The following is a 10,627-nucleotide window of genomic DNA, read 5'->3' as shown; positions in this document are numbered from 1 at the left end:
ATGATGAATTTTTGGTGGAATTCATCAATGAAACCATTTGGTCCTGGTTTTTCTTTTATGGGGGGTGGGTTTTGATTATGAATTCAATCTCATTATTCTGTTCAGGTTTAGTGTTTCTTAATGATTCAGTCTTGGTAGGTTGCATATTTCTGGGAATTGATTCATTTCTTCAAGGCTATCCAATTTGTTGGTGTAATAATAATAATATAATATAATTTGCTATAATCCTTTGTATTTCTTTTTTTTTTTTTTTTTCAAAAATTGCCAATGCCGACTATATTTCAAGTCGTCATGGCGGGGTATTGGGAAAAGTTTTCAATTAGCAATAATCGCACCTCGGATAAACCTCATTGGCTACGATACTGCCACTGCGCAAAGCTAATCCTTTGTATTTCTGAGGTATCATTTTTAACATCACCTCTTTCATTTCTGATGTTACTTATTTGTGTCCTCTCTCTTCTTAAAGTTTTGCCAATTTTGTTTTATTTTTATTTTAAGTAATAACGACCAGTTATTACTTTCATTCATCTTTTCAATTGCTTTTCTGGTCTCTATTTCATTTATTTCTTCTCTGATCTTTATTTGCTTCCTTCTGCTAACTTTGAGCTTTGTTTCTTCTTTTTCTACTTTCCTGAGGGGTAAATTTTAGTTGTTCATTTGAGATTTTTCTTGTTTCCTTAATGTAGACATTTATCACTATAAATTTCTTTTTTGTAGTTGCTTTTGCTGCATCCCATAAGTTTGGTGTCTTGTATTTCCATTTTCATTTCTTTCAAGATATTTTCAATTTCTCTTTTGATTACTTCTTTGACCCATTGGTTGGTCAGAAGTATGTTGTTTAATTTTCATATATTTTTGAATTTTCCAGTTTGCCTCCCCTTATTGAATTCTAGTTTTATACCATTGCAGTAAGAAAAGATACTGAGCATAATCTCAATCTTCTTAAATCTGCTAAGATTTGTTTAGACGTAACATATAATGTATCCTTGAGAATGTTCTATGTACACTCAAGAAGAATGTGTGTTTTGCTGTTGGTGGTGGAATGTTCTATATATGTCTATCACATCCATTGTTCTAAAGTCTAGTTCAAACCCACCATTTCTCTAATAGTTTTCTGTCCGGATTATCTATCCTTTGTGAAATTAGTATCTTGAATTCTCATACCATTGTAATGTTGTCCATTTCTTCCTTTATATATATATTTGCTTAATATATTTAGATGCTCCAATGTTAGATACAGACATATTTGCAGTTGTTATCTCCTTGATGAATTGTCTCTTTATCATTATATAATTATATATTGACTTTATATTTAACATATATATTAAGTATATATTGACTTTATATAGGCTTTATATTTAATATACATTAAGTATATATTGACTTTATGAACATATATAATTATATATTGACATTATATAATGGCTATATATGTAAAATGACTATATATATATGACTATACACACACACACACACACATATACATTAGTCTCTGTGCCCAATATGGGGCTTGAACTCATGACCCCATGATCAAGAGTCACATGCTCTACTGACTGAGCCAACCAGGTACCCTTTCTTTGTCTTTATTACAGGTTTTGAGTTAAAATCTATTTGCCTGGAAAAACTATGGCTATCCCTGCTCTCTTTGGTTTCCCCTTGCATAGACTATCTTTTTCTAAACCCTTATGTTAACCTATGTGTATCCTTAAAGCTGACATGAGTCTTCAAGAATGTTAGAGTGTGTGAGTGACTTCCCTTTAGTGTAGTACATGTCTCTTGCCCTAAGCTGATGTGAGTCTTTTATAGGCATCATATAGCTGAGTCTTTATTTTTTTAATTTATTCAGTCACTTATGCTTTCTGATGGGAGAGTATAATATGCTTATATTTAGAGTAATTATTGAGACGTAAGGACTTACTAATGCTTTCTTCTTAATTATTTTCTGGATGTTTTCTAGTTCTTCATTTGTTGTCTCACTATCTTCCTTTATAAAGGAATTGAAAATTCTGTGAACTGATGATTTTTCCATTTGATTCCACTCTCTCTATCTTTTATGTGTCGACTGTAGATATTTGCTTTGTCATTACCATGAGGTTTACATAAAACGTTTTATAACAGTCTACTTTAGGCTGATAACTCAACATTAATCACACACAAAAGCTGTATTCTTTTACTCCACTCCCTATAGTTTATGTTTTTGACATGAAAATTTACCCCTTTATATTGTGTATTCATTAAGAAATTATTGTAGCTATAGTTATTTTTGATACTTTTGCCTTTTACTTTTCTACTAAAGAAAGTAGAGTTAAATGGCTAACACACCATCATTTTACAGTACTAAATTATTTTGAATTTGACTTTATACTTACCTTTACCAGTGTGTAGTATATTTTTGTATTTTTTTTAAAGATTTTATTTATTTATTTGACAGACAGAGATCACAAGCAGGCAGAGAGGCAGGCAGAGAGAGAGGAGGAAGCAGGCTCCCTGCTGAGCAGAGAGCCCGATGCGGGGCTGGATCCCAGGACTCCGAGATCATGACCTGAGCCGAAGGCAGTGGCTTAACCCACTGAGCCACCCAGGCGCCCCTTTATGTTTTCATATTACTAATTAGCATCCTTTCACTTCTGCTTGAAGAATCTTTTCAGCATTTCTTGTAGGGCAAGTGTAGTGGTAATGAAATCCCTCAGCTTTTGTTTCTCTAGGAATGTCTTTTTTCTCTCCTTAATTTGTGAAAGACAAATTTGCTGAATAAATTATTCTTGATTGGCAAGGTTTCTTTTCTTTCAGTCCTTTGAATATATTATCTTTCTTTTGGTCTCTAAGATTTCTGCTGAGAAATCCACTGATAGCCTTTTGGGGAGGTGGTTTTTTTGTTAAGTGATAAGATTTTTTTTCTCTTAGTGCTTTTAAGATGTTCTCTTTGTTTTGATTTTTGACAATTCCATTATAATGTGTCTCAGAGAAGGTCTTTTAGAATTGAATTGTTTGGGGACCTGTGAACTTCTAGACCTGGGATAGTCATATCTGTTCCTTCATTTGTAAAGTTTTCAGCCGTTATTTTTTTTAGATAAGCGTGCTGCTCTCTTCTCTCTCTCTTCTTCTTCTGAGATTTCAATAATTCACAAATTGTGTCCCTTCATGGTATCCCATAGTTTACACAGGCTTTCTTTTTTTTTTTTTTAAGATTTTATTTATTTATTTGACAGACAGAGATCACAAGTAGGCAGAGAGGCAGGCAGAGAGAGAGGAGGAAGCAGGCTCTTTGCTGAGCAGAGAGCCCAATGTGGGGCTTGATCCCAGGACCCTGGGATCATGACCTGAGCCGAAGGCGGAGGCTTTAACCCACTGAGCTACCCAGGCACCCCATACATAGGCTTTCTTCATTCTTTTTTTTTTCTTTTTTCTCCTCGTGACTTGATAATTTCAAAGGTCTTATCCTCAACTTCACTGATTCTTTTTTTTTGCTTGCTCCATTGTGATATTGATCCTCACTATTGCATTTTAATTTCATTCATTGTATTCTTCAGCTCTAGAATTTGGTTGTTTTTTAAATCTATCTGTTTGTTAAAATTTTTATTTTGCATATTTTGGATTTCATTGAATCATCTTGATGTGTCTTCTTGCAGCTCATTGAATATCTTTAAAACAGCTATTTTGAATTCTTCATTGGCTATATCACAGATCTTAAGTCCGGATTGTCTACTGGAAAATTATTATGGTCCTTTGGTGGTTTCACATTACCTAGGTATTTCATGTTCCTTGAAGTCTTGTATTGCTGTCCTTGCATTGGGAATAGTAGTCACTCCTTCTAGTCTCCACTGACTACCCTCACTGTCTATAATATTTTTTATGAAACTAAGAAACCCCTTATTCATCATTAAAGAATCCCACACAACATCACTTCTGGTCAGAAAAAGCAATCTGCTGCACGAGAAGAGCAATGATGGAATTCACTGGTCTTACTAGGTACCCTATTACCAAGAAGCATCTAGTCTGAGAGAGCCTTTAGATAGCTTCCTAAAGATTCACCATGGTGCAAAGGAAAGACAACATTCTATGAGACGGGACATTATCCTATGGACTATGCTTAGAGGCAGCACTCAATATATGATGCATTTCTCTAATTGCCCTAATATGGGTCTGGAAATAAAGAGGTAGATGTAGGATTAGCTCCTCTTATTATTAAACTTACTAACCCACTCCCAGGATTTTTGCTTCTATTTCTTATACATTTGGCTCTGGTTTAAAGGTTTCACTTCCCAAAGGAGGGATGCTTCTACCAGGAGACATAATAAAGAATACATAGGATAAGACATAGAAAACTACTGTTTGGCCATTTCAGGGAATCATGTCCCTGAACCAACAGAAGCTAGTTGGGGAAATTGATTCTGATAACCATGCATGTGAAAAGTTGGTTTCTATTATAAAATGGCATCAGAGAATAATATATGGGAATGAGAAGATTTTTCTGGGGCATCTGTTACTATTTCCTGGTCCATAAATAAAAATTCACACAAAATTGCAACCCAGCAAAGACTAAGAACTCAAGCCCTCAGTAATGAAACATCAGATTACTCTGTCAAATAAAACCTCCCAACTTGGTGGCTGAGAGCCCAGAAACCATGAGGTTGGAAGTAGAAAAATGAAGTTACAAGTTATCGACTATAGCCTTGCAACCAGTAATAGAAATGAGGATTATAGCAGCCTTGCATATTTTTTCCTTGCTTGTCATGTATGAATTTGCATATTTTAAATATTTTTTCCATCATTCTTCTTTTCTGTATTACTTGGTATAAAGGATTTTCATAGTTGTTAACTTTACAATTTAGTCTTTTTATGATAGAATATTCAGGTGGGGTTGTAAATGAGCTAGGAAGGCAATTAACAACACTTAGAGATGCATACGCAGCTGGTGGGATTTTGTGTCTCTCTTTTGGGGATGTAAGTGATGTCATAGTCTCCTCACACTGCTTAACAAAATACCACAGACTGGGTGATTTAAATAGGAAATACTAATTTTCTCACAGTTCTGAAGGCCAGAAGTCCTTGATCAAGGTGTCAGAAAATTCTGTTTATGGTTAATGCTCTCTTTCTGGTTTGTAGATGGCTGTCTTTCAACTATGTCCTCACATGGCCTTTCCTTGGTACATGCATGGGGAGAGAGAATCTCTTTTTCTTCTTAAAAGGGCACCAGTCCTATCAGATTAGAGCCCCACTCTTATGACTTTATTTAACCTTAATTGCCTCGTAAAGATCCTATCTCCAAATATAGTTGCACTGGGATCTAGGGTTTTAATATATGAATTTTTAGGAAACACAGTTCAGTTCATAGCAAGTAACATGTTTATTTGTGCAAAGAACATCTTTTGGGGAAGAAGCATAAAATTGTTATTATGGAGAAATTTAAATAAAATTGAAGCGTGTTGCATAGTCAATATTTCTTATAAAATTACACGTAATATCCTAAACAAAAAAATTAGTAAATCAAATTCAAGTTAAATGAAAATGATAATTCATCACAAACAATTGAGTTTATTCCAATGATACAAGTTGTTTTAATATTAGAGAAGTAATTATTTCAATTTATTTCATTATTATAATGAAGAAAAATATGCATATGGTCATAGGAAACAATCCAGAATAATGTATTTGATGAAATTCAACATCTAAGGTCAATGCTTTTTACAAACTGGTAATAGATGGGAACGTTCTTAATCTAATGAAGAATACCAAAAGCTCTGTGGTAAACACCAACTTCAAAGTAAAAGAGTTTTCCTGTGAGATAGGAACTTTATCTGGTTCTCTTATTACTCTTACTACTTAAATTCAACATTGTAATGTGGCCTAGCCAGCACAGTGAGTCAATACATAAGCAAGCAAATAAATGAAATGAAGAAAAGTTACCAGGATTACAGTATAAAGTAGAAGCAGGTGACACAATTATGCAAGTTGAAAATCCAAAATAATACACAGACAAACTATTAGCAACTTTAAATTTAGCAAAATCATCAGGTACCCAAATGTATTCCTTCATAGCTGCAACAATTAAAAATATAATTTTAAAAGATTTAATTCAGAATAGCATCAGATGTATATCAAACCTTTAGGAATAAGTCAACTGAAAAATGTGCAAAACCATTTCAGCAAATACTGAAGAAAAGTCAGCAAAACCAAGTAAATGGAAGGATGTAACATATTAAGGAATTACAAACTTGGATTAAGGGATTTAAGACTTAAAATTCTTTTTTTTTTAAATTTTATTTACTTATTTGACAGAGGGAGAACACAAACAGGGGGAGTGGGAGAGGGAGAAGCAGACTTCCCACTGAGCAGGAAGCCTGATGTGGGGCTCCATCCGAGGACCTGGGGATCATGACCTGAGCTGAAGGCAGACACTTAATAACTGGGCCACCCAGGCACCCCAAGACTTAAAATTCTTATTAACAGATTAAAGTTAAGGAAGTCAAATAGAAACTTAAAAAAAAAATAAAGTTAAGGAAGTTGATTCTTCCCAAACTGATCTATAGATTCAATACAATCCCAATAAAAAATTGTTACCAAGTTTCTTCTGTTTAAAATAATTCTAAATTTTTTTTTGGAAATGCGAAGGGCCAGTAATACTGGAGAAAGTGTAAAAAGGAAAAAACACAGGAGGAATTATTCTAGTTGATAACAAGATTTTTTATAAAGCTACAGTAGTTAAGACAGCATGGTTTTTCTGCAAGGATAGCCAAATATACCAGAGGAATAGAGCAGAGAATCTATAACCCCTTGTTCATGTATATGGATGACTAATTTATGAAATGTTCGCATAGCTCAGCACTGTGAGGACAATGACCTGTTCAATGAAAGGTGGTGGGACAATTGGATATCCAAATTACAAAATGAATCTTGACCGCTACACCATACCATACACATAAAAAAATCAAATCCAGGGCGCCTGGGTGGCTCAGTGGATTAAGCCTCTGCCTTTAGCTCAGGTCATGATCTCAGGGTCCTGGAATCGAGTCCTGCATCAGGCTGTCTGCTTGGCAGGGAGCCTCCTTCCTCCTCTCTCTCTCTCTGCCTCTCTGCCTACTTGTGATCTCTCTCTGTCAAATAAATAAAATCTTAAAAAAAAAAAAAATCAACTCCAGGGGAGTTGTAGATCTAAATGTGAAAGGAAAATATAATGCAAATTTATAATATGACATAGGGAAAGGTTTTTTCAACAAAACAATAAAACTTGTATAGGAAAAGTTGGATAAATAGGGCTGCCTTTAAATTAAGAACTTGCATTTATTGGAGGGAACTTATGATGAACACTGGGTGTTGTATGGAACTGTTGAATCGCTAAATTCTACACCTGAAACTAACATTACACTGCATATTAACTAACTGGAATCTAAATAAAAACTTGGAAAAAAAGAAATGTTATTCATCAAAATACACCGTTGTGAATTTTAAAACAGCCAGGAAGTAGGAATATATGTGTGTAACAATGGGCATGATTTTAGAATATATATATCTTTTTTAAACACTCACAAGTCTGAAATAAAAAAAGACAATCCAAAAGAAAAATAGGAAAGGACATTCGGGCATTTGTATGGGAACTCTACAGCTAACCAAATGGCCAATAGACACATGAAAATGTTGAATACCATTAGTAAAGAGGGAAATGCAAATTATAACTACAATGCACTATATGTTATATTGCATATCAGGAGGACTAATTTTTAAAACAATCTTCTTAAATCCAATTATGAGGTGCAAAAATTGTGGGGATGTAATGTAATATTATGGTTAACAATACTGTATTCTAAATTTTGAAAGTTGCTAAAGGAATAGATTTTAACTGTTGTCACTGCCAAAAAAATTACTGTAACTGTGAGGTGCTAAGTGTGTTAATGAACCTTATTGTGGTAATCATGTCACATGTTTACACATACATATATCAAATCAGTACATTGTATATCTTAAATTTACATACTGTTGTGTGTCAGTTACATCTCAATAAAACTAGGGGAAGAAAGAAGTTACAATGGGAACTGCTGCCATTGAACTATGAAACCTAAATGCCGTGGGAATAATTGGATCCTGCGGGACAGAAGCCATTGGTGCACTCATCTGCCAAAAGCAAGGGGGGCATGGATACCATGATGCACAACAGCATCAAAGCAGAACCAGAATAATCTGATTTATTCTCAGAGACCTATGGCATCAGCTGGTTGATTATGGTATTTCTGGAAGTGAAATAGATGGGGAGCCTACTAAACTCTACTTTGATCTATATCAGTGGAAGAGTTCTGGTCAAGTAAACAAAAGTGTAACCTGAATCATAAAAACAGAGTCATGGCTTGAGCCAGACTTGAGCCAGTTTACAGATCCAGAATCCCTTCAATGAAGGAATGTTGGCATCCCTATGAGGAAGACCCCACTACACTGTTAATTTTACACTGTTAATCTTTCTCCTCGCCTTCCTCCTAAGGGACATATCCTTTCACCAAGATGACTGTGCATTGGGGGAAAAAAACAACAAAAAAGTGGAAAAAAAGAAAAATAATTTCTGTCACTTCCCATCTCATCAATGCCCATTTCTTTTCTCTTCTTTTCTTTTCTTTCTTTCTTTCTTTTCTTTCTTTCTTTGTAAGATTATATTTATTTGAGAGAAAGAGCACAGGAGGAAGAAGAAGCAGGGGGAGAAGCACACTCTCCACTGGCCAGGGGAGCCCGAACATGGGGCTACATCCCAGGACCCCATGATCATGACCTGAGCCTAAGGCAAAGGCTTAACAAACTGAGCCACCCAGGTGCCCCCATGCCCATTTCTATGACAATTTTTTTTTAAGTATTTATTTATTTGACAGAGAGAGATCACAAGTAGACAGAGAGGCAGGCAGAGAGAGAGGAGGAAGCAAAGAGCCCGATGTAGGCTCCATCCCAGGACCCTGAGACCATGTACCAAGCTGAAGGCAGAGGCCCAACCCACTGAGCCACCCAGGCACCCTATGATAAATATTTTTAACTATTGCTCTTTTGAGTTCATCTGATGATTTGACACTGTTATTACTAATAGTATATTTATACTACTATTTCTTGATTTATTGACTTTTAAACAGTGTCCATTAACTATCACACTGAAAGGTATAGGAATGGCTTATTTTTCATTTGTTCTGAGTCTCTCCTCCCGCTACTAAATTTTAGTAGTGCTATTATTTTGTTGTTTTTCTTCTTGTTAGTTTTGTAACCATAAAAAAAAAAAATAGAACCTATTTTGATCCTCAGGGTTAAATAGTAACCCTGAACTTAATTGGATTCACACCAGTGTCTCCTAGCCATTTGAAGAAGGACTTACCTCTAATTTGAGAAATACAAAACCAATATTCCTGGAAGCGTTTAAAAAAAGTGTTTTATAAAATGTGTACCATTTTGACAATGAAGTCTTAAGTGTACTTGCATAACTTTTATGCATTGCCTTCCATAAAACTCATAGTCAAGAAGGAAGGCAAAAATGAGTAATTCTAGTAGCAAATAAATGATATAGTAGTTTACCTTTTTTTTTTGCTGTTACTGGTCTCATACCTTGAGGAAAGTTTAAGGCAAACTCAATAAATGAGGAAGACTCCTGAAGGTGAATTTGACACTGTTCTGTAAATGTGAATGAGTATTTATTAGAGAACATGGAAATGACAGCCAAATAACTGATGGAAAATCTTTGTGGGAAATACAGGCTTGAAGGGACACATGTGCCCTGATGCTTATAGCAGCATTTTCAGTAATAGCCAAATTATGGAGACAGCCCAAATATCCATTGACTGCTGAGTGGACAAAGAATGGGTGATAGAGATAGAGGTAGAGATAGATAGGAATATTACTCAGCCATCAAAAATAATGAAATGTTGCCATTTGCAGTGACATGGATGGAGTTGGAGTATATTATGCTAAGTGAAATAAGTCAGTCACAGAAAGACAAATGCCATAGGATCCCACTCATATGTGGAATTTAAGAACGAAAACAGGTGCACATATGGGAAGGGGGAAAAGAAAAAAAAGAGAAGGAAACAAACAATAAGACACTCTTAACAATAGAGAACAAACTGAGGGGTAGTGGAGGGAGGTAGGTGAGGGACGGGCTAGATGGGTGATGGGAATTAAGGAGGGCACTTGTTGGGATGAGCACTGGGTGTTGTGGGTAAGTGGTGAATCACTGAAATTCTACTCCAAAACCAATATGGCACTGTATGTTCATTAACTAAAATTTAAATGATAAATAAATTCCATACAATATAATGAAAATATGCCATATAAGCTTCCCCCTACCCCCAAAAATCTTCATGTGAGTGCTCCGATCATCAGATCTATGAACCAGATTGCTGAAAAATGGATTTTGTTCACAATAGTGGGGAGTTCTCTCCTCCCAGGAAATGAATGCCTCTGGCAGGTGGCTGTTGCCAGACAAAACCAGCTTTTTCCCACTTTCCCCTTCTCCACGGATGTTAAAACCCAAGGCACAGATAGAAAAAATAATGAAAGAAAGAAATTAAATCCTGCTGGGAAGTGAGCTTCCCAAGAGATTTTGTGCTAACAGTTTTCAAACTTAAACAATGGCTCTGAGGAACGAAAGCACTTAGAAAGAAACATACAC

General features: G+C 35.2%; 1 non-coding gene across 1 annotated transcript; it reads right to left on the bottom strand.

Moving 5' to 3' along the window:
• Window positions 1-243: 243 nt before the first annotated feature.
• LOC131812017 (U4 spliceosomal RNA) lies at window positions 244-380 on the bottom strand. Its single transcript, XR_009346242.1, has one exon. It is a non-coding gene; the product is annotated as a U4 spliceosomal RNA (small nuclear RNA).
• Window positions 381-10,627: the final 10,247 nt, after the last annotated feature.

Source organism: Mustela lutreola, chromosome 11 (assembly GCF_030435805.1).
Source record: "Mustela lutreola isolate mMusLut2 chromosome 11, mMusLut2.pri, whole genome shotgun sequence".
Taxonomy (NCBI): domain Eukaryota; kingdom Metazoa; phylum Chordata; class Mammalia; order Carnivora; family Mustelidae; genus Mustela; species Mustela lutreola.
The sequence above is the reverse complement of the archived record's forward strand: the minus strand, read 5'-3'. Positions and strand labels throughout refer to the sequence as shown.